The 25235-nt window shown below is 34.4% G+C and overlaps 1 protein-coding gene across 1 annotated transcript in view; it reads right to left on the minus strand.

The window, feature by feature from the left end:
- SCRG1 (stimulator of chondrogenesis 1) overlaps positions 1–25235 on the minus strand; it is a 67234-nt gene that overhangs the window by 32127 nt on the left and 9872 nt on the right. Inside the window, exon 2 of the mRNA XM_023505862.2 lies at positions 7241–7421. The gene's annotated coding sequence lies outside the window, so the exon portion shown is untranslated. The remainder of the gene's footprint in view (positions 1–7240; positions 7422–25235) is intronic.

Raw genomic sequence — 25235 nt, forward strand, 5'->3', positions numbered from 1 at the left:
CTGGGAAATATTTAATAAAATAAAGAAAAAAACAACAAAACATCAATAGCATTACTATGTTTTTCCCTATGTCACTATGCAGCTTGCAGGTGTCCTTATATACAATTTAGTGGCCCCAATATCTGTTTAATTTGACCACTGGTGAAGAAGATGAGAAAATGTTCCAATCTTCAGCAAAAACAAAACAAAAAAAAAAACAAAAAAAAAAAGGAGGATTTTTCTAACTGTAGTTCAGTATGCTTGACTTTTATTCTACTCTTTCCCCCCCCCCCCCAAATTTAGAATATATTAGTAAATGAATCATTTGTGAGCATTCTTAAAAAGAACTGATGATCACTAAGAGATAGCATGATTTTATTTGGTGGAGGCTGACCAAGTTGGTAAGGGCATTGAAAATGGGTAATACCATTTGAGGCCAATTAAAGAGGCTGGGAGAAATGAAGTCCACAAATCTTTGAAAGGCTGTTGTGCTGCAGGTGAATTAGCCTTTTCTCTCGACCTAGAGGCAATGAAAATTGCATAGAAGGTTTGGCTTGATGCAAGAGAGGAACTAACTCCCAAATAGCCAAATCTATCCTGAAGTGGAAACATTGTCTCAGGAGAATGATTTTTGTCCTTGAAGGTTTTTTTAGTGGGGACTAATGACAAATGGTCAATAATGTTAGGAAAGGAAATCACATTCAGGTATGGGTTAGAAGAGACAATCTTTGGGATTTCTTCTAACTCAGAGTTGATGAATCTAATTTCATGAAATTCTGTCATATGCATAACCTTTCCCTCTGCCTATACAGGCTGACTATAAGGTTCTCTGGGATATATTGTAATTACAAAAACTTTAATGTTCTGGATATTTCATCCCAAAGACAGAAGACTATACAAGGAGAAAGAAGTGGAATGATAAATCTCTTCTCATTGCTCATATACTCTGTCTCTTCTCATGTAATAACCACTGTTCTTTTATTATCATATATAGCCCATTAGGAGAAGTTTTTCTTGATCAATCATAAGGGCCCGGCTATTACATCTCTAGGAAAGTTAAACAACTTTCTTTATTCTGAAATAGCATGTGATAATAGAATTAGAGCCACAAAGACCTTTATTTAATGGCTGAAGAAATTGAGGTCCAGACAGATCAAGCTTGAAGTCACAACAACTAGTTAGTGTTTCAAGTCGGATTTGGTTTAGATTTTCCTGACCAATATCCAGGACCCAACCTATTTCACTACCTATTCTTCACCATGGATTCACGATTATGGTAACCAAGTAGAAAACTGAGACAGGATCAGCATGGGAAGCCACTGACTGCTTGAAATTCCAAGATCTAATTAACAAATCACAGTGACTTCTTCTAATTTAATTTTCACCACTGCCATGAATGTACACTTGTTTTATGGATGCACAGTTTCCTTGGGTTGATTCAATAGGATGCATTTTAAAATTACATTTTTAAAAAGACTTAACACTAGCTGAAAATGACTCTTAGTTACCCCATTTCCTGAAATCTTCCAATGCAAAATGACTGAGGACAAAATGTAGTTTAGGTCAGAGCAGAGTTTTGTCAGGAGCTGCAGGCATTAGCCCACATCTGGTAAAGAAATAATTTTGGTGGTGCTGGTGGTGGGAGGGTTGGAAGTATTCTTCACACCTTTCTCTGGTCAGCTGGGGCATCAGGTGGGGTTCCATTAATCTCTGTTTGTATCCAGAAAGATTTCTTGGAGTAATATACTGGAAGATTGTCTTGGAAGTTCTTCGAATAAAACTTCAATTACTTCTGCCTTTAAAATCTTTTCAGAAAGACTGCCTGCCGATGCAGTCTGAATGCAAGTTAAAGCATAATTTTAATTTTTCTTTATTTTTCTTGCTTTTTTTCAATATGGTTGGTATGTTTTGCATCATTTCACATTTATTATTGATATATTCCTTGCCTTCATAATGTGTGGGGGGGAGATAAGAGGGACAGAAAGAAGTTGTAACACAAAATTTTAAAAAAAATGAATGTAAAAATAAATAGCAAAAAAACCCCACACACATTAAAAACTGTTATAAAGAAAGACTCTCTGTACCTAAATATGTAAGGAATGCCTGTAGCTTCTCACAACTCTAGGCATGAGAAAACAAGTTAAATAACCTCATAAGATCTGGATCACTTCTCCAGAAGTATTTCTCTTTCTTTTTTTTTTTTTTTAATAACTATAATGAAATCAGAAAGTTTCATCTTCAAATGTGGCCTCAAAAACCCACTAGATATGCACTAGGAAAGTCATTTAACCCTGTTTGTCTCAGTTCCTCATCTGTAAAATGAGCTGGAGAAGGAAATGGCAAGCAATTTTGGCCTATTTGCCCTTCACCCGCCCAAAAAAACCACAAACAAACCCAGATGGGGTCATGAGGAGCCTGAAATGACTACAATGATTAAAGAACTACATTCACCAAAGCTTGCAAAAAAATCCACCTCCAACATCTTATCATGGGATGAAGATCATGAAATGATGCTCAGTTTTTCTTCCCTACCATAAATTCAGATATACGACCATCCTTTTTGCCCCAGAGTAGATTCTCAAAGACTACAATAGTAGAGTGTGAGGTCTAGTAGATTTTACCAAGCAGAAAAGATTTTAGATATGAACTGAGGGGCAGAATTTAAATATCTATCTTCCTAGGAGCAGTCTAGTTCAATTTGAATTGGCTTATCAAAAAAAAGGGGGGGGCTATTTTTACAAACAAGCTGTGATATATGATTATGATAAATATTATTGTGTTGTAAGAAATGGCAAACAGGATGATTCTAGAAAACTGTGGAAAAATTTACATGAACTAATACCAAATGAAGTGAGTAGAAACAGAACTCTGCACACAGTTACAGCAATATTGTACAATGAAGAATTGTGCATGACTTAGCTATTCTCAGCAATATAAAGATCCAGGACAATCCCAAAAGACTCATCTTAAAGCATGCTAGCTACTGTTTTTCCACTTTCTTTGGTCTTCCTCTTCTTCTTCTTCTTTTTTTTGTCTGAGTCTTCTTATACAAACTTACTAATATAGAAATGTTTTACATGATTGCACATATATAATCTATATGTATTTGCTACTGTCTCATAGATGGGGAAGAAGAAGGAAGGAGGTAAAAAGGGATAGAACTTGGAGTTCAAAACATTTTTAAAAAATGTTTTTAAAAACTTTTAATATATAATTTGGGAGGAAATAATATATTCTTTTTTAAAAAAAGAAGAAAGGTCCAGTGGGTGATGATATGTGTTTGTTTTTTGGGGGAGGGAGAATAACTCATAAAAACTGTCTACTAAGACAAAGAGGAGCTGTTATGTGAGTATCCAAATCCTAGATTTTTCAATTAGTGAAACAATTAAGTACTTCTCCAAATCCCTGACTTCACACCAGTGGATCTATCTCATTGGTATAAGTGTGCCCCCTGCTGGTACAAATCACAACCACTCCAGTCTTCCTGTGGCTGGCCAGTTAGTGGGGAGTTTCTGGACAGCTAACTCTAGAAGGATCAGGTATATCAATTTTGTCAATTAATGCAAGAATTTAAAAATAATGTAAAATAACTTTACTATAATTTTATATGCTCAAATATATCTTAATTACAAATGATTATAAGCAGATATTTAATTTTACTTTGAAATAAAAATGTTTTAATTCTACTATCCCTAGTATGTATAAATGTACTGATGTATTGATGAAGTTCTTATATTCTAGTCCCCTCCCTGAGGGTACAGGATGACTTCATCACATCCTCAGTCTTTCCAGCTTAGATTCTTCCAAGCTGAAAAGGTGTTCTATAATAGTCCTTAATGAAGTACAGTGTCTGATACATAGCAGTTATTTAATGTTTATTGAATTAAATATCCACATAATGAGGACGCATTGGAAAAGGACTTTTGCAAAGGTAATGGAGGCATCCTTATTATAGAACCAGTGATTTCATTAATATAAGGAACTTGCAGACAAGGAAAACTCCCTCCACTAAAAGAGTCTGGTATCTTCTCTGTGACTTATAGTATTAGAACAGGAGCTTTTAGTCTAGAGTTTGTAAATAGACTTTAGGGATGGTGGTGGACTTGGATAGGGGAAGGAGAAATCATCTTTATTTAAATATAATTGGCTTCCTTTGTAATCTATGTTTTATTTTATGTATCTAAAAGCATTCTTTTGAGAAGGGGTCTAAGGCTTCACCAGACCACCAAAGGAGTCTATGACACAAAAATTGTTAGAGATTCCTGTCTTATAGAATTTCTTGAGACAGAGGTGTCAGACTTTCAGTCCCAGAGCTGCTTAAAACTTAAAACAAGTAGTTTTGTAGCACTACTGAGGACTCCCCTAAGAGGAATTTGAATTTAGGTTTACAAGATAGTCAAACCCTTTCCCATCAGATCTGCAGTCCAAATAGATCACAGTTATAGAAATGGGACCTAAAATTTTTCTCCCGCATTCTTTAGCGATCCACCAATTCTAGGGGCATGTGTTCACTTATCTCTTTTGTATTAGATGGGGTCATGAAACTCTGAAAATTCCTTGAGAAGCCTGGGATTCAAGAAGACTTACTATTTTACCCATACCCTGGCTTTTGACTTCTCTTAGGCCAAGTAGTTCCCTTCTTTTATGTAGCCATGTGTTTTCTTTCTCCATGACCACCATTTCTGGAACCAGGAATCCATTGCCTTTTCCAAATAAGTCCAGGAACATGGGGTTTAAGAACTCAGACCATTCAGCTGCTTTTATCTTTCCCTCTAGGAGGCTCTTTCACTGGAAATCTTTAGTTGACATCTTGGGGACTGAAGGTGACTGATAGGAACACAGTTTAAATGCAGAAATTTCATAGCACTCTAAGCTTTCTGGTCTCAAGACGATGCTTGACTTTCTCAGGCTCTTTCTCTATAACCCTGTAATGCACCTGTCTCTTCTCTTTTATAGGTCAAAATCTGATAATAGTCTAAATCAAATGATTTCCTAATGACAAAACTCAATCAACTAGTGAGGGTGACACTGAGAACACCTCAAATCATTACCTAGAACCAAGGCTCAGACATATAGAGTCTGGCACATTAATAAATGCTTGTTAATTGATTGACTGTTGAGTTAACACCATGTATTCCTTATCAACATTCTAAAGAGGATTAGACTTGTTTTGACTAACCCCAGATCACAGATCTAGGAACAATGGGTAGAAGTTGCAAAAAAAAAAAAAAAAAAAAAAAAAGTTGTTTTCAATATATTTTAAAGAAAAACATCCTAACAATTAGAACATCTATGCAACAGAATCCTGGTTTAAGCCTTTCTTTCAAAGTACACTTTTGAGTGTTTTGAAATGTGTGTGTATGTGTGTACACTTTTTTATTGATATTTTTGTTTATATAGCACTTTTATTTCCGAATTTACTCCTTCCCTTTCTGGAGAGTAATTACTTTAAAATAAAGAATAAGAAAATGCAACTCAACAAGACAATAGACATATCAAATGAGTTTGACCTCTAACAGTTCCTTGGCCAAAAAAGGATTCATTTTCTCAATTTTCCAGGTCCCAATTTGGTTGTTAAAATCACAAACTGCATGTTTGTGTTTTTTTTTTCTTTTTCCATTTACATTATTGTACTGGGAATTTAAAAATCTAGTGAAATAGAAGAGAAGTTCATTATAAACCAAATTTTTATGAAGGATCCATGAGGTGACAAAAGAATGCTTCTCAGTTCAGGGTGTTGGTGGCCCATGTTTGGGGAAGCAAGATATTAGGTAAAAAGAAAGTAAACTATATTGTGCAATTTGTTCTTCTTCTTTATGGTCTTCCTAGGTGTGAGAAGCCTGAGATTTCAACACTGACTCAGCTTGTTGGACATATCCAATGCTCAGCTTCTGTTATAGAAAAATGGCTTAAGGGAAACTTCCCACCCATTTGCATCTCTTTGAAGATGCAACTTGGCAGGCTGATGTTTAGAACAATGTTCCCCAAACTTGTTTTCTCATAGGACATTTTTGGTCTTCAAATCTATTTATGTTTTATAAGAGTTTTCTTTTTTTGTTTTTCAGTTGGAGGTGAAAGTGGGAAAAATTAAAATCTTATTAATTGCAAAATTGTTACATTTTAAAAAAAAGAAATAGATTTATGGAACCCATATGTGCTAGTCCAGGAGAATAGAGATTAGGGAAAACTCTGGAATTAATGGGAGTGGAAGAAACTTTGGAGCAAAATGGAGACAGGTATGTGGCACAGTAGAGAGAATGCTAGTCCTGGATATTCATCCTCCTGAGTTTAAATATGGCCTCAAATACTTACTAGATATGTGAACATAGGTAAGTTACTTAATCCTGTTTGACTCAGTTTCTTCATCTCTAAATGTGCTGGAGAAGGAAATGTCAAACTACTACAGTATCTTTTCCAAAAAAATCCCCAAATGGTGTCATGAAGAGTTGGACAGTCTTGAACAACAAGAAAAAATTAAGTTTACTTTTATATCAGAAACTTCAATTTAAAAAAAAATTCTATTATTTTATCATTGTAGGTATTTCCTTCTACAATATGGATCACAAATTTCTTTCTCTTAGTAGACGTATTTGTAGATTCTTGTTGCTAAAATACATCATCAGGCAACCAACCTTCTGTACTGAGCATCTCCTGAACTATTCTAAGCAGGCACTTGAATAAGGGACACACAGCTCACTGGCAGTCTTGCCTATAAGCAAAGTTTCTCCAATTGGTTAGGACCACTTTGCATTCTGCTGTTACAGAAACCTTTAATGACACATGGTTAGCTCTATACCATGATAAGACACTGTAAGTGCTTAGTAAATGTTTGTTGAATTTAAGTGAATATAGGGGAATAACTCTAGTATCAGTAGTTTCTTATAGGAAGGGTCACTAGTGCTTTATAGAGCACAGTTTGGGAAAAACTGATTTAGACATCTCAGTAGACTTTCCCCTACCTAAAAAGAAAAGGTGGGAGTGCTGCAGAAATACTAGGGATTTCAAAGATATTGCTACTAAGATTTTCTTTTAGAAAAAAATGTAAAAATCCATATATTCAAAAATATCCATAATATTTTATTATCATTAATAACTTAGAAATTATAAGTAGGAATATATTTTCTATAAGTTAGAAATAAAGTGTGTGCTCAGTAGGGAATAGCAGAATAAACTATGACATATCTATGTGATAAAATATTGCAAAGGAAAAATTATAACAGATGAAGGAAAGGTACTATGATATAGTGAATAAAGAACTGACCGTTGTGTCAGGAAGACCTGCAAAGGGGTCTTTTAGAATTCTGCAACATCAAAGGTAAGATGGGATGAACATGAATGGGATGTTTCTCTTGAGCTATTTTTCTGTCAAAGAAGCTGAGCTTTCGCCATGATGGATGCAGCCAAAAAGCCAGGTTAGGGCTGAAATTTCAGGCTTCTCAGACCTAGCAGGACCAAAGAAAAAAAAAACAAGTTATACAATATAGTTCAAGTCCAGACTCTGACACGATTGGCTGTGTCACTTAACTCCTTAGTGTCTCAGAAACTTTCTAAGAGTATAAATCAAAGAGCAGGTGCTGACCTGCATTGGTAGAGGGAGTTCATTACCAGGTACACCCTCCCCTGTTGAAATTACATGTCCAGTTTAAAAAAAAGAAAGAGAGACTTAAGGAAGACTAGAAATGAAGTGATGCAAAATGAAATGGTAGACTATGAACCATTACATAGAATTCCCAATCCCTCTATTTTTGTCCGCCTGCATTTTTGATTTCCTTCACAGGTTAATAGTACACTATTTCAAACTCCTATTCTTTTTGTACAGCAAAATAACTGTTAGGACATATATGCTTTAACATACTTAACATGTATTGGTCAACCTGCCATCTGGGGGAGGGCATGGGGGGAAGGAGGGGAAAAATTGGAGCAAAAGGTTTGGTAATTGTCAATGCTGTAAAATTACCCATGCATATAACTTGTAAATAAAAAGCTATAATAAAAAAATGAAATGGTAGAGCAGAAGACACACTATACAATAAGATACAAAAATATAGATTATAAAAACTACCGAAAGGTACCTAGAGGCTGGGGAAGCATGGGGAAGGAGGCAAGCAAAAATTAACAATGAGTAAATGACCCCAGAAGAATACCAGTTGGGAAATCAATTCAATTCATTTCAATAAACATTATTTAAATATTAACTATGTAGGAGACATTTCCAAATCAAAAATTAAATAGCCCCTGCTCCACAAGGAACTTATTTACTATTGCAAATAGAAGGAATCACAAACCATAGTTATAGAAGGGAAGGAAGTTTAAAAGATGATCAAATCTAGGAATTCTTAAACTTCTTTGTGAGTATTATGGGACTTCTTTTTACACTTTGGTGAGAATTAAGAATCTTTTCTCAACATAATGTTTTAAAATACATAACATAAAATATATGGAAAATATTTACATGTAAAATATGACAGAAACCAATTATATTGAAATGCAATTATTTTAAAAATGACATGTTCATAGATCTTGGGTTAAGAATCCCTAATCTAATCTAACTCCATCATTTTAAAGATGACAAAACTGAGATCACCTCAAATTTTCAGATTAGAAAACTGACCTACAATACACTGTTAACAAGTATCAGAGCTAATTATCAGCACCCAGGTAGCTTCTGTCTCTAAGACCAATTCTTTTTCTTTTGTTAAATCCTTACTTCTCTATGGTTTATATAGCAAAAAACTCTTATTCCACTATCCAGGACCAAGGTAAGATGCCTCAATCAAAATGCAAACTACATAGGAGTCACCTTATGCTTTCCTAATTGACTATAAGCCTTATAATATTCTGTAGGTCTTGAACTTTTTTTAAGTATCTGGTTAATTAACAGACATTAACAAAAAAAACCCTATTTGCTCTCCTTCTCTTCCCCTCATTGATTATAACAAATATGCATAATCAATCAAAGCAAATTTCCATATTGTAGCATGATGAGGTAGATAGCGAATGACTGTGGGCAAATCACAATATCTCTGAACCTCAGTTGACTTACTGTAAATGGAGAATCTCACAGCTTTATTGTGAAGCTCATATATGATAATGTATTTCAAGAAGAAATATATGAAATGTGGAACCCAGTTCCTGCTTAAAATGGGCACTTTGGCCTTAGTTGTTTGGAGACCCAGCCATGGGTGACTCATGATAATTGTCTGCCTAATTTTAGGAGGACTGGCTCTGGGTTTGGTCTCAAAGGTTTCCAGCCCCTTACTGTGAACCAGAGGCTGGGAAAATTAGGGAATACTCCTTGGTTCTAAGTCCTCAAAGTCATGCATTCTTGAGAAATTGCTTTCTAGAAAAAGTTTGAGATTTTAAAAAACCCAAAACAAATAGAGACAAATATGTGGAAGGTTTTTTTTAAAAACAGATTCTTTCTGTAACTTAATAACTCTGATCAATCATGATTCAAGAATATTAATGATAAAGCATTCTATTCACCTCCTGTCAAAGAAGTGACAGACTAAATACACAATATGACAATATGATATATTTCTCACATAATCAATGTGAGAATTTATTTTTCTTAACTATCGATATTTGTTACAAAGATTTTGCTTTTGTTTTTTTTCTGATGTGACAGGAGGATGAGGGAATTGAGAAATAAATGCTTATTGATTGAAAAATAATTTTTAAAAGATTTCTTGTTTATCTAAATCTAAAAGTAAGATGCAAAAATCCCTCTATTTCCCTGTTATCATCATCCTACTGAAGTGTCCTGCTTTTTAGGTTGTTATCTAGTGCCACCTGGTGTTAGAAACAAATAGCCAAAGTGAGAAAAAAGGCAAGAAGCAGTCACATATATATCACAGAACCAATGCATTTTAGTGCTGCAGAGGACCTTCCAGGTCAGTTAGCCTATTCCTCTTCTTTTACAGAAAGGGAAACTGAGGTCAAGAGAGGAGTGATAGCTTACCAAATGTCAGTGACTAGAGGACACAACTAGAATCCGGGAATCCTGATGATTATAAATATCCACTGATCTCTCCTTCCCTCCTCCTTTTATTCCTCCTCCTCCTCCTCCTCCTATCTCTTTCCTTCTCTCCTCTCTCTCTTTCTCTTTCTGTCTCTGTCTCATCTGTCTGTTTTGGTCTTTGTCTCTATCTCTGCCTCTATTTCTGTGTGCCTTTCTGTCTCTGTCTCTCTGTTTCTCTATCTCTGTCTCTGTGTATATTTCTTTCTATCTTTCTCCGTCTCTGTCTCTACCTCTCTTTATCTCTCTTGTCTCTGTCTCTCTGTTTCTCTGTATCTGTGTCTTTCTTTTCATCTCTCTCTCTGTCTCTATCTCTCTCCACCCCCAACACACATATTAGAAAGGTCTTTATACCTCTTCACTAACTGCTGAAACAGGATAATTATTTCCAGGGTCATCCATCTATTTTGGCAAAAATTGAAGCTCTGCTAAGGATTTAGCTATTAGTCAATGAAAATCCTTTTAAAGAGATTACCTTTAAAAAAAAAAAAAAAAAAAAAAAGATGACCTCAGTACTCAAAAAGGTGGCTGTAAGTGTACGTCTTCAGCAGTATGGCCAGTAGAGGTCACCACTGAGTTCCTTTAAAATTGTTTAAATGATGGTATTCCTTGTGTTTCTCTATCAACTTCCTCCTTTCAGATGATTGAGCATTAGTGGGGATTGCTGAAAGTCACCTTTGCAAAACCTTATATTCCAGTTTTTTTCTCCTCCCTCCCCTTCTTTCTCCTGTAGATAAAAAGCAATCCACTATAGATAAAAACATGTGCAAATCTTTTAAAAAAATTTTTTTTCAGTCATCTTTTTTTTTTTAATTTTATTATAATAATTTTTTATTGACAGAACCCATGCCAGGGTAATTTTTTTTTTACAACATTATCCCTATGTGCAAATCTTCTAAACATGAAATATGTTTTTTAAAAAAGAGAGATCTGGGACTAATCCCATGGCTTCCATGGACTTGCTTGGAGATCTTGAGCAAAACCTTCTTTTCTTTGAGCTTTGGTTTTATCTTCTCTATAAAGAAGCAAATACAACAAAGGGCCTCTCAGTACCAATTCAACAGGGTTTTTTAAAATAAAAATATTGTAGTAGTTAGCACCACCCAAATAAGTTAAGGTACTTGAAAATAAGCAAATACTGTCATCTAACATATTGGGTATTCTTCCAAACTCTAGGTCATTGGCAAATGTGATAAGCATACCAGCATACCAAGAAAGATGTGGATAAAACTAATAAAAAGCACAGGTTCCTACACAGATTCCTGAGAAGATCCTACTAAGAACCTCCTAAACTAAGATAAAAAACCATGTTAACTTGTTGGATTCAATCATTCAACCAGTTTTTACTTCACTCAACCTTACTATCATCTAAGCCGAACACATACTCATGGGCTGCCATTGCAGGGAGGCCATTGCATTTCTGGTGCACCTGAACCAGATAAAATACAATTGGAAAATACCTAATGAAATAAATGAAAATGTGATCAAATATAAAACATGTTAATGTATAGTTTTCCAAATCAATATGCAGTCCACAGAACACTTTAGTGGCCCTGTTTTTATTAGAGTTTGACACCAGGGATCTAGATCACATCTCTAATTTGTTCAAAACAATAGCATAGCAGATTTTCTTGAATGTTTTGCTAATAGATCTACCAGCTTAATAATATCTCAAAAGCAATTGAGCTTAGGCTGACATGACCTATTCCAAATAGTCTTTTATTTAATTTTTTTATTTTTTATTTAAATTTTTAAAAAATTTTATTTAAAATTCTGGTTTTTAATATTCATTGCTTTCTTTTATAAATGTTAACTTACCTTTCCTTTAATTATGAGTTCTAGAATTTTGCCAGAAATTCATCAGGTTGAAAAAATATTGACCTGTCCTGTAATTCTTCTCGACCTTTCAGAGATTGACGTTTAGCATTCTGGACACCATCTCTATTGGATTTCATCTCACTTTTATATTTATATTTTTTTTCGTGGCTTTTTGCTTCCATCTTCTGTAAACATATTATTAAAACTTGAATTGGTTAATGTATCTAGTATTGGTCCCTTTAAACAAACCCCTTTATCTTCCTCATCATGATTTTGTTTTCTGTCTTTGGAATTTTTCCTCTTTCCTAGAATTATTCCTCTTTATCAGTTCTCCCTAACCTTAAGCCTTCTATTATTTTCCTGCCTTAGGAAACAGCTGAATTGGAGTCGGTATATAGAAATTTGAGGGCATTCGTGGGAATCTTCATCATCAGACAGTTATTACGTTTCTATTATATGTCAGGCATTATGCCAAGTACTGGGGATTCAAAGAAAAATGATATTTTCCTTGTCTTCAAAAAGTTTACACTGGGAGGTGAGAATGGAAAGGATAAAATGTGAACACAAATGAGTACCATAGAAAGTAAGGAGTGAAAGAGGAAAATGAGAGATGGGAAAAAATGCCCCCCCATGTATCTGAGAAAGCAAAGAGCACTAACAGGTGTGAGATAAAAATATCTAAAAACTTGGTAAATTTTTGGTAGAAGTTATTTGTAAATGCATCTGGTCCTGGATTTACATGTGACTTCTACCAAAAATTTAAAGAACAATTAATTCCCATATTATTAAACTATTTTGGGAGTCCTACTAAATTCATTTTATGACACAGATATGGTCTTGAAACTAAACCAGGAAGAGCCAAAACAGAGAAAAAAATTATAGATCAATTTCCCTAATAAATATTGATGCAAAAATACTAAATAAAACATTAGTAAAGAGATTACAGCAACTTCTCACTAGTATAATACACTATAATCAAGTGGTATTTATTCTAGGAATGTAGAACTGGTTCAATATCAGGAAAACTATCAGCCTAATTGACCATATCAATAATAAAACTAAAGAAATCATAAAATTATCTCAACAGATGCAGAAAAAGCATTTGACAAAATACAACATCCATTCAAAAATAGTAGAAAGCATAGGGATAAATGGATTTTTCCTTAAAATAATAAGTAGTATCTATCTAAATTCATTAGCAAGCACTACTTGTAATGGGGATAAGTTAGAAGCATCCCCCATAAGATCAGGGGTGAAACAAAGATGTCCATTATCACCACTATTATTTAATATTGTACTACATAGTTAGCTCTAAGTAGCTCAGCTCAGATTTGAAGGAAGAGGTATTAGTCCAAGGTCAGTATCTAAGAGCATTTTCCAAATTGTTTCTCCCTTCACCATAGCTTTTTCTCTTGCCACAATCCTCACAAGGGTTTGAGGTACTTCAATGCAGGATTCTCACTTATATAAATCTTCTCAAGGCTTTCTTCTAAAGTTTGAGGCAACTTGTTGTCCTGTCCATGAAAGTGATGTCAGATTCCTCCTTTTCTTTCTTCTGTTATGTTACTGTTATTTTTCAGTGTATAAAATCAGTTCAAGAGACAGCATGAAGTTGGAAATAGAGAAAAAACCTGGAAAGCCTAGGTTCAAATCCAACCTTAGAAACTCATTGGATATGAAACCTAGGTAAACTCCCTTTTAATCAGGTTGTTCTCTAAGGCTATTAAGTAACAGACAGAGTAGGAACAGATCTGGATTGATAGAAGGCATTAATAAAGGGAGCTCCTCACAGAGTTTACCTCAATGAATAAAATCATAAACATGAGTTTAAAAAACTCCAACAAAACACAAATATCAATGTATAAGTGAATAGGAGTGACTTAACAAGTTCTTAGCCAAATCTCAACAAATACACTCCTGGTAATGAGTTTGGTGAAAATAACTTTTTAAACTTTACAGCATGTTCACATTTGTCAGTAGTTAGCAAATATTGGGCTTGCCAGACTTTAATGTGGTACAAATGCCATGTTCAAGGCAAAGAAAACAAAGTATAATAAGATCTGGCAAAAATCAGGAGCATTATTAACAGCTGTGGGATTTCAAATGTTTTCTGTGATTAGAACCATAAAATAAGTACTAATTCTTTTTTTGGGGTTTTGAAATGAAACATCAATATCTGCTTTATGAATGTGCAGTTATCACTACATTGATAACATTATGGTAATAGAATAGGATAATAAGGATAGATGAAATTCCAAGGTAATCTTAAAAACCTTATCTATTTCCAAAGATGATTAGGGAAAAAGGAAAAGAGTCTATATGTTCTAAAATATTTCTAGCAACTTTCTTTGTAGTTGTAAAGAACTGGAAATTTCAAGGAAGCCCATCGATTGGGGAATGACTGGGTAAGTTGTGGTATGGTGATTGTGATAGAATACTGCCATGCTATATAAGAAATGATGAGTTGATTTTAGAAAAAACACATGGATAAATTTGAATGAAATAATGAGGAGAGAAAGAAATAGAACCAAGAGAACATCGCATATAGTAACAGTACTATTGCTTTAAGAACAACTTTGAGTGACTAAATCATTTTGATTTTTATAAATACCCAAATTTACTACAAAGGACTTATGAAGGAAGACTTTATCTGCACCCAGATAAAGAACTGATAAATACTAGTATGTATGGAATGATTTTACATATATACATATACATATATATATATGTATATATATATATATATATAACTTTGGGGGAAAGGAAGAAAAAAGGGAGAGAAAAAGAACTTTATATAACTTTACTATATATTTAAAAGAAAAAATAAGTTGCATATAATAGATTTATAAGGCAATCATTTTTTAAAAAAATTCTACTCTTATGAAAATGCTTATTTTATTTCATAAATTAAAAATTTATTATAAGTAAATGCTTAATGCTCATAAATTCTGTCAGATTTGATCAAAATAAGCAAAAATGAGTTATTTAAGTTTCATCTGTCTTCTTACTTCTTGGTTAGTAGATTTATAAAGAGAAAAGAAACCATTTAAATGTTGTTACTAACATATAGTTAAAAAATGATCCCTTTTTTTCTATTAACAGGTGGTAAACTACTTAAGTGTAAACTTGTATGTACAATCAGTAGAAATCACTCTCTTGGGTACTTCTGCTTAATTGTTTGCTGAAATTCTGCATCATGAGGGATTGAATTATAAGGGATTTTTGGGGGGGGAGCAGAACTGTGTGATATTTTCCAATAAAGTTTATCAACTAAAAGATTAAAATAGAAACAAAGAAAGAAAAAATGCAAATAAGAAGTAAAGAAATGATTTATACTATCCTATACCAATTGAGCTCTGATTGACTGAAGATCATGTATAACTGCTGAATCTATACAAGGTCAAAAAAATCCATTTAAAAACCAAAGCAACAATTGTAAAAGTTCAACTGCTTTATTAGCTTTTTCGATCTTCCACCCTCCATATCTACAGTAGTGTTATGTAAATACAAAACCTACATGGATCCAATTAAATTTAATAAGCATTTATTGAGTACTTACTATAGACTAGACATTTTGTTAGGTACTGGAGAAATAGAAAAGGGAGATAGCTTCTGATCTCAAAAAATTTACATGTAGCTGAGAAGAAACAACTGTGTGTGTGTGTGTACGTGTGCCTGTGTGTCTGTGTATCTGTGTGTCTGTGCCTGCGTCTGTGTTTATTTATTTACATAGACAAGTTATGTTGTTGGGACCTAGAGTGTTATTCTCATTCTATAAAGGTTCCAGTAGATACATACTAAATGTTGTGTTCTGGAGAGGACTGACTTAAAATTTAATAGTAGAATCTCCAGATTTAGCAACAATCTGTTTAAGAACATGGAGGAGAAAATAGCTTTTTGTGAGACCATTCAGGAAGGACTACATTGCTAAAGGTGAGACTGTTACTTCCTACCTCTCCAATTGGCTAAGATGACAGGAAAAGATAATGATGAATGCTGGAGAGAATGTGGGAAAACTGGGACACTAATACATTGTTCGTGGAGTTGTGAGCTAATCCAACCATTCTGGAGAGCAATCTGGAACTATTCCCAAAGGGCTATCAAAATGTGTATGCCATTTGATCCCACAGTACCTCTCCCAGACCTGTACCCCCAAAAGAGCAAAGAATCCATATGTGTAAATATGTTTATAGCACCCCTTTTTGTAGTGGTGAGGAACTGGAAACATTAGAGGATGACTGAATAAATTATGGTATATAAATGTTATAGAATATTATTGTTCTGTAAGAAGTGACCAGCAGGCTGATTTTCAGAGAGACCTGGAAAAACATACATGAACTGATGCTAAGTGAAGTGAGTAGAAACAAGAGAATATTGTACACAGCAACAGCAAGATTATATGATGATCAACTCTGATAGACATGGTTCTCTTCAACAATGAGGTGATTCAAGCCAATGGTCTTATGATGGAGAGAGCCATCTGCACCTGGAAAGAGCACAGTGGCTACATAGTATGGGTCCAACATAGCATTTTCACTTTTTTTGATTGTTTGCTTGCATTTTGTTTTCTTTCTCATTTTTCTTTTTGATCTGATTTTTCATGTGCAGAATGATAATTGTGGAAATACATATAGAAGAATTGCACATGTTTAACATATATTGGATTATTTGCCGTCTAGAGAAGGGTATGAGGGGAAGGGAGGAGAAAAAAAAATCTGATACACAAGGTTTTGTAAGGGTGAATGTCTATTGCATGTTTTGAAAATAAAAAGCTTTAAAAAATAAAAATAAAGATGAGGCTGTTGAATATTTCTAAATCAACTAGAAACTTATGAACTCTCAATAAAATTGAAATTATCATTATTATTTTTAAATCAGCTATGACTCTCAAGCTATAAGCTTGAGTTTCTAGGAGGATAAAAATATCCTCTACAGTATTGAGGAAATTTACAAAAGAATTGAGTTTTGAGAGGGAAAAAGAAGTTCTGTTTAGAACCTGTTGAGTTTGAGAAGCTTTGGAAACATCTCAATAGAGATATTCAACAGATTGCTAGTGATGAGTGACTAGAATTTAGTAGAAAATGCAAATTTAGACGTCATCAGCTTGGAATTGATAACTGAGTCTAGAGGTGCTGATTAGTACACCAAAGTCCATTAATTCCTCTGTGCCTATTCGATTTTAAAATTGTGTTATATTCTAAAATTTGGGGAGGGTTCTAATACATTCACTAAATTTAGACAAATGAAAGAAAAGTGCAGTGTGGATTAATAAATTTTACAGAACATTTTATTGTAACATGTACTAGTTTTTCTTTTTCTTTTCTTTTTTCTTTTTTTTCTTTTTTTAAGGAATGCAATTGTATTACTCTCAAGCAAGGGCATTCATTAATTGAATTTTCAAATCATACTAAGCAAAACATGAATTTGTAGATCTGGAAGGAAATTTAGAAACTAACCTTTCATTTTTGAGATGAAACAATCAATAATTAATCATAAACTTTTATTGAATGCGTATTATGTGGTAGGCAATTAAGCGCCAGGGATATAAAGAGTCAAAAGAGAGTTTCTGTTTTAATGGCGCTTGCAATCTAATAGATGAGACAAAGCACAGCAAGATGAATTGACTTAGTCAAGGCCATACAGTTTGTGGCAAAACTGGGAATCCCAGTATAGAACCTTGACTTCCTAGTATAAGGAATTTTCTGTGATATCACATTGCTTCCACCATCACAAGGAATTCTTTCCTTCTTTCCCTTCCTCCCTCCCTCCTTTCTCTCTCTCTCTTTCTCCCTCCCTCCTTCCCTCTTTCCTTCCTTCCTTCCTTCCTTCCTTCCTTCCTTCCTTTCCTCCTTTCCTTTCTTCTTTTCCCTTTTCTTTCTCTCCTCCCTCTCTCTCAAAGGGACATCTGCTTCACAGATATAGCAAGATCAGGAAAAAACACCCATACATTTTCTCCCTCTAACATTTAGGAGATATATTCTATCCTATATCTCAGTCCCTAGGGATAATGAACTCAGATTTAATGAAGTTCCTATGCACCATTTGGCCTACAAAACTCAGTCCCTGTGGTCAATATATAAATGAGTCCACATCTTTGCTATTGTTGGGCTAGATTAAGCAAGTGTTCGAGACTTTGCTCCTTACTGTTTGGCAAAACCTGATATGGACTTCAGCTCCTAGACTTGTGTTGGCTGTGTCTATTGACCTTTCAAAGTTCAAAAGATATTAGAGCCCTTTTTTTTCTTCATCTTGGAGGCCATTGATCTCAAGTGCTAGCTCCAGTCATTAACAACTACCTGATTTGTATGCCTGAATTATTACATGGGATAGAGTTTTCTGATGTTTTGGGGGAAGTATGTTTAGAATTTATTGATGAAAATTCATCAGGACAATGTGAGGCAAGCCATTCTTACAATTTCAACATAGTTCAATCATTTATTTATGATTCATTCACTTCAAATACTGACTAGTATGGGAGAACTTGGGCTTTGCCTCTGAGCCACAACTTGGAAAGTTGGGAAGATTTTCTTTCTTTAGGGAGCTAACCAGGAAGAGTCACATTTCTTCCATGCTTTGAGGAATTTATGGAAAATTATGGAAGATTATAATCAAGCAGTCAATGATCAAGTATTTATTAAATGCCTACTATGTCTCAAGCATTATGCTAGGCACTAGGGATACAATGGTAAAGGATGAAACTTCAGAGTTTATGTTCTAATGGGGAAGTCAAGTATATATATATATATATATATGTATATATATATACACACATATATATGTGAATATATTTTGATACATATTATATATTACCTATTCATTTATTATTACATATAGAGATGTATATGACATATAATAAATCTATAGGAAATTGTATATATTATATGTATATATATATTCATACACACACATACATATATATAGGTCCTTGACCTTGTGTGTGTATATGCAGCATCAATATGAAATTAATAAACACAAATACAACATAGTTAAATTAATACATGCAAATTCAAAAGAGTATAGAAGGAAAGGAACTAGCAGTTAGGGAGATAAAAATAAGAAGGATCACTGAAAGGAAGAAACCCATAATTAGTTTCCTGAGGGAGAAATCATACCCTTACATACCAGCTCAAGACTCCACTTCTCTCTCTTAGGTTGCCTTTTTTCCACTACCATACTTAAAGGATGCATCTGACTACTATAGACTATTTACTGCTTGGTGGGGTGGGGACAGGAAAAGGAACAATAGGGCAGGGACATCGGGGTGAGTGTACCATATTCTCTGTTTCCAGCCCAAGTGAGTTTATTCTGAACTTCAGAATTCCCTATTATGTAAATAATAACTGATAAGTCATAATTCGAGCTACTTTTATAATCCTTTATAAAAACTTAACACAATTTAAAAACAGAACTGTTTTTATAATACTTTAAGTGTTCCCCCTCAATTTAACACTTATTAAGCACCTACCATATTCCAGGCACTGTGTTAAGAGATGAGGATATAAAAGCAAAAATGTATTAGTGTCTGCCTTCAAGAAGTATACAGCCTATGTAATCTTTTTTTAAATAGTTTTTTATTTTCAAAACACATGCATAGTTTTCAACATTCACCTTGCAAACTTTGTTTTCCAATTTTTTCCCCTCCTTTTCTTCTATCCCTTTCCCTAGTTGGCAAGTAATCCAATACATGTTAAACATGTGCAATTCTTCTATACATTTTCCCACAATAATCATGCTGCACAAGAAAAATCAGATCAAAAAGGGAAAAAATGAGAAAGAAAACAAAAGGCAAGTAAACAACAACAAAAAAGGTAAGGACACTATGTTGTGGTCTACACTCAGTCCCCACAGTCCTTTCTCTGGGTGCAAATGGCTCTCTCCATCACAAAACCATTGGAACTTGCCTGAATCACTTCATTGTTGAAAAGAGTCATGTTCATCAGAATTGATCATCACATAATCTTTCTGTTGTATACAATGACCTCCTGGTTCTACTCACTTTATTTAGCACCAGTTCATGTCATTCTCTCCAGGTATCTTGAAATCATCCTGCTGATTGTTTCTTATAAAACAATAATATTCCATAACATCCATATACCGTAACTCTTTCAACCATTCCCCAAATGATGGTATCCACTCAGTTTTCAATTCCTTACCACTACAAAAAGGGTTGCCATAAATATTTTTGCACATGTGGATCATTTTCCCTTTTTAGCATCTCTTTGAGATACAGATCCAGTAGAGACACTGACAGATCAAAGGGTATGCACAGTTTGAGAGCCCTTTGGGCATAGTTCCATATTGCTCTCCAGAATGAGTCAGCCTATGTAATCTTAGTGATATTAATATGCATTATCCATAAAGAAAAGTTTTATTAAGGGAATAAGGAATTCAGCCCAGAACCTATCTGGATAATCAGAATTCTGAATTAGTAAGCCTCATGTCTTGGAGTAGACTAAGACAATTTATACATGGCTCTTTGTCTTGTTTCAATTTTTAACAAAGTAAAAATTCTATCTGGTCCTCCCATAAGAACAGTTAGGTTTGTCTTGAGTAAGTCCCTACAGTTTATCACAAGCCATTACAAATATTTGTGAAAATAATACTAGCTTTTTTCTATGTGTTTATTATAACTCATTTTCTATGTATTGAGTTAGCAGTTTCTAACCTAAGATTACGTGAACTTGATTGGGGGAGAAACAAGTCACATCTTTATTCTCATTTACCTCCAGTTATTTAAAAACATTGTTGTGATAAAGGTCCGGAAGCTTCACCAGACTGCTAAACAGTGAAAAGATTAAGAACCCCTCTTCTACATCATGAAAAGAATTTGTATAGCTAGGTAAAAACTTATGTTTTACAAATGTACCTTTTAGTAAAAATGGAGACTACTTCCATCATACCACATGAGAAGGAAAAAGAGATATTGTCATAGTAACTAGCTAATAGTGATTTACTTCAATGGAGAGCTCTGCTATCCATTCTGTAAAAATCTGTATCCATTCTGTAAAAAAGTAGGGATTTCGTTTCAGCCATGAATATGCTCAGAATGCCTGGCTGGCCAGGTCTTTATGGGTTTGTAATAACATTGGAGGATGTGAGAAAATATAAATGCCCAGTCACCTAGCTGGGAATGAAACCCACTTTAAATCCTGAACTTTCCAGGCAAGAAAGTACTTTACCTAAAAGAAAAAAACAAACAAACAAATAAAAGAAGATTCATTATAAATAACCATCCTGACAGGGTATTCTTGTTTTTTTCCAAAGGATTATTAATTACAGATTGGGATGTTTCTGCTTATATTTTGCTGCGGCCTCGAGAGGCGTCACTGTTCATAATCACTGTATGTTTTGCTTGAGTCAGATTCAACAGCCGGGAGTTTTCTGGACATTTTAATTAGCAGCTGACTTCAGGCAGATTTCCAATGTGGTGATGTTATTTAACTCCCACTTAATTTGGAGGACATACACTTCTGTGTGTCTCACACGTCTACTGGATCTCTTCCTATTTCCATTAATAGGGAGGCATGGTGGGGCTACTGTATTTCAGGGCTAGGGCCTTTTTTACTGTGTTGGCTGTCTCTCTGCTTGAGCATCATGAAGTAGTACAGATAGTTTTATTCTTCTCTCATGCACTTACTTATTCTTATTTATCATGTATTTTAATTTTTGTCTTCCCTTTCTGACATAAATTCGGCAAGATTTTTGAGGGTGAGAACTATGACATTAAAAAATATATATTTACTGAAAACTAAGTGGATGTCCATCAGCTGGAGAACAGCTGAATAAGTTATGGTATATGAATGTTATGGAATGTTATTGTTCTATAAGAAACAATCAGCAGGATGATTTCAAGAGGACTGAAATGACTTACATGAATCAATGCTAAGTGAAGTGAGGAGAATCATGAGTATTGTACACAGCAATAAGATTGTGTGATGATCAATTCCTATGGATGTGGTTCTTCTCAACAATGAGATGATTCAGCCCAATTCCAATATACTTGTGATAGAGAGTGGCATTTGCACCCAGAGAAAGGACTGAATGTAGATAACAACATAGCATTTTCACCTTTTTTTTGTTGTTTTTCCTTTACATTTTCTATCTGATTTTTCTTTTGTAGCATGATAAATGTAGAAATATGTAGAGAAGAATTGCACATGTTTAACATATATTTGATTACTTGCTGTCTAGGGAAAGGGATGGAGGAAGAGAGAAAAGTTTTACAAGTGTGAATGTTGAAAACTATATGTTTTGAAAATAAAAAGCTAAAAAATGATTTGCTGTTTAAAATTTTCTATCTCATTTTTTTCATTAAACAAAAATTCCATTTTCTCTTCCTCTTGAAGCCCCTCCCCCATGTTATTCATTTGAAAAAATCTTCTCCATTTTAATACATTTATTCAATTTTATAAGCACAATTATGGTTCATTAAAAATTTACAATGTATAAGAAATTATTTTTGGGTTTGAGAATATGAAGATAAAAATCCAAAACAATCCCTGTATCCAGGGAATTCACATTCTACTGGGGAGATACAACATGTACATTCATAAGTAATTATGAGATACATACAAATTATGAGATATTTGTGCCTATATACACATATACATATATACATGCATGCATATTTATTCTATGTATCTCAAAGTGATTTCAAGGGAGAGAATTCCCTTGGGGAATTAAGAAAAGTCTTCCATGAAAGTTGTCAATTGATTTGTACTTTGAAGAAATCAAAGGATTCTAAGAGTCAAAAGTGAAAAGAGAGTGCATTTTACAGATGAGAGACTACCTGGGCAAGGTCCAGACATGGGAATGTTGTAAAGAGAAAAAAGCTAGTTTTCTAGTATGGTAGGAGCAATAGCCCCACTCCTGTTGCCCTCTAAGTTTGACTAATTTTTCTCTAAAAAGTATTGAAACCATTTTTTTAGCTGTGACTAGTACAGAGCATTAGACTATTGACATGATTCTCTGGTCTCCTGAATACTAAAAAGCCATCAGTAGCTCTGGGTAGTCCTTGATGCTATGCCATTGGACCATGATGGACAACTAAGCTGAGACAACTCATAGTATCTCCAGTACAATGCTTAGGGAATAGCCTTCTCCTGCTATGAGTAAGTAAATTTCCTCTTGTTGACTGTCAAATGTCCTATGGGTGTCATTTTGCTTCTTTTATTGAACACAAACCCCTAAGAGATTGTTCTGAGGCAGACTGACATCAGGATAGATAGTGCAAGAAAAAGATAAAGATACAATAAAGCTGGAAAAGTGTGTGCATTATAGATGCTTAAAGTTTGATGAATTAAGCTAAACAAAATGCTGCCGTGTAATAGCACAGTATACTATAATTAGAAATTCTGAGTAAAAGTGTCAGTTGTGTGCTGCTGGGGGATGCCAGGTTCTGGTGACAGAGATCAAGTCCCCAGCCCCATTCCTATTTTAGTTTGGATTTCCAGTTTGTTTCTTTTTGGAAATTAATTAAAACCAACAGTACACCATCCCCCTGCTAACCCTCAGTTATTCTGTTAATAAGCATTTCATATATATTTCTTAGGTGTCATGTACTCTCTTTGGGAAATTGAGAAAGGCCAAAGCTGGCCCTGACCTCCAGTAACTCACATTCTCATTGGGCAAAGTTACTTGTACTGCCTACTTTACATTATTATCATGAGGAGAATCTTTGTAAACTGCAAAATTTTGTGTGTATGTGTGAGGGGGGAATGAGCTACCATTTGTTGTTATTATATTCATGATGATGATAATGATGAAGATTTATTTTTGCCCTTTCATTCTAAATGATGGCATGCCCAAGCAACTTTGCCCCCTTATCCAGAGACCTGCAGAAAGCCTGGTCTAGGTCATCCAGTCTTGGTGACTCTTTCTCTGAGAGGCATGTCTACCAAAGGCAAGAGGAAGGGTCAATAGGAATGTTTCTCCAAGGTGGGCCAGCATGCCCAACCTATGTTGCATACAAAAAAAGAAGTCTTACCCGTGAGTAAATGAATGAAAAAAACATGTATTAAGTGCTTAGTATGTGCTAAGCACTGGACATACAAACAGAAAAATAAACACACTTTCTGCTTTTAAGAAGCTCACTCTCTAACAAGGGGAGAAAACATATAGAAGAAATTTCAATTGCAAATTAGTTGGGAAGGCCCAGAATTCTTAATGGTACAGTAGTAAGGCAGATGGCAAGACTAAGAGATTATTAAGTTTTATAGGAAGTAAAATTGACAGTGTCAAGGGACCACAGAGCAGATGGTAAGGCTTTATCTCATGAGAAGGAATAAGAAATCAGACAACCTAGGTGAAGGGAGAAGGTAAAGATTTTAGCTCCAGATACAGTTCTAAGAAGAGGTTAGTAACAACACAGGGAAGGAAAGCCATGCCAAATTAATGGTACAGTAGTGCTAGAATTCAAAAGAAGATCTCTGTAGGCTGGTTGGAATGGTAAGGGGTCTATAGACAAGAAATTCTGGATATGTTCCTCGAATATGAGTCATTAGGTACTGAGAAGAGCTAATTAGGATAGTTCTATAATCTCCTAGGAAATGTTTAACCTATTTAAAAGAAAATATTGCCTCCTACTTAGTAGTAATTTATTATTATTATTATTAGTCCTCAATTACCAAGGAATTTTAATTAGTTTAACCAGTACTGGCCAATGGTAAAATAAATAAGCAAAATTACTGTTTCTCTTTTTTCCCTCCTAGTTTTTGCTTGCCTCTTTACCCTTGATGATGATCCAGTTAAATACGTGTAACTCCCTAGGTTTCAAGTCTGGAACATTTTGCTTAAGATGGAAAGAATAATGACTCAATTCTACGTACCTGTGTGAAGGGTCACATTGCCAGAAGAGCTTTGGAGAGGAGAGACTTTCTTTTTCTTTACAGAGACAAACAGGTTGATGTTGGATGACATACATATTGGAGAAACTCAATTTATCAACATGTGTCTAATTTTCTGATTGCTTTCCTAGACATTTGAGGCAATTTGCCTTTGGGTAATATTAGGGCCTCTTTTTTGTTTGAACAAAATCTCTTCAGCATCCTGAGGGTGCTCCCAACTAAGGAGATCATTTGCTCTTGGACATTTCCTGCTACATTACAGTCTATAGAATTTCTCCAGTTTCTGCTTGCTATCTACCTGGATAAATGGGTTTACTCCTTATTCACTATTTGTGATGATCTTTTGGGTAACTAGTATTTTGGTATGAAGGAGTCATATCTGCAGATATAGACTTCAGAGACAGTAGCTAGGAAAGTGGTTTGAACCTAAAACAGTGCCACTGGACAAGAAATATTTAAAGGAACAGATAGCTCTAATTCTAATATGGTACCTCCTTTTAGAGGAGAACAGAGTGGTTAGCTCTCTTATTCCCCTCTATGCAGGAATAAAAGTCTCCCTTGGAGGGAAAAGTCAG

Source organism: Sarcophilus harrisii, chromosome 6 (assembly GCF_902635505.1).
Source record: "Sarcophilus harrisii chromosome 6, mSarHar1.11, whole genome shotgun sequence".
Classification (NCBI taxonomy): domain Eukaryota; kingdom Metazoa; phylum Chordata; class Mammalia; order Dasyuromorphia; family Dasyuridae; genus Sarcophilus; species Sarcophilus harrisii.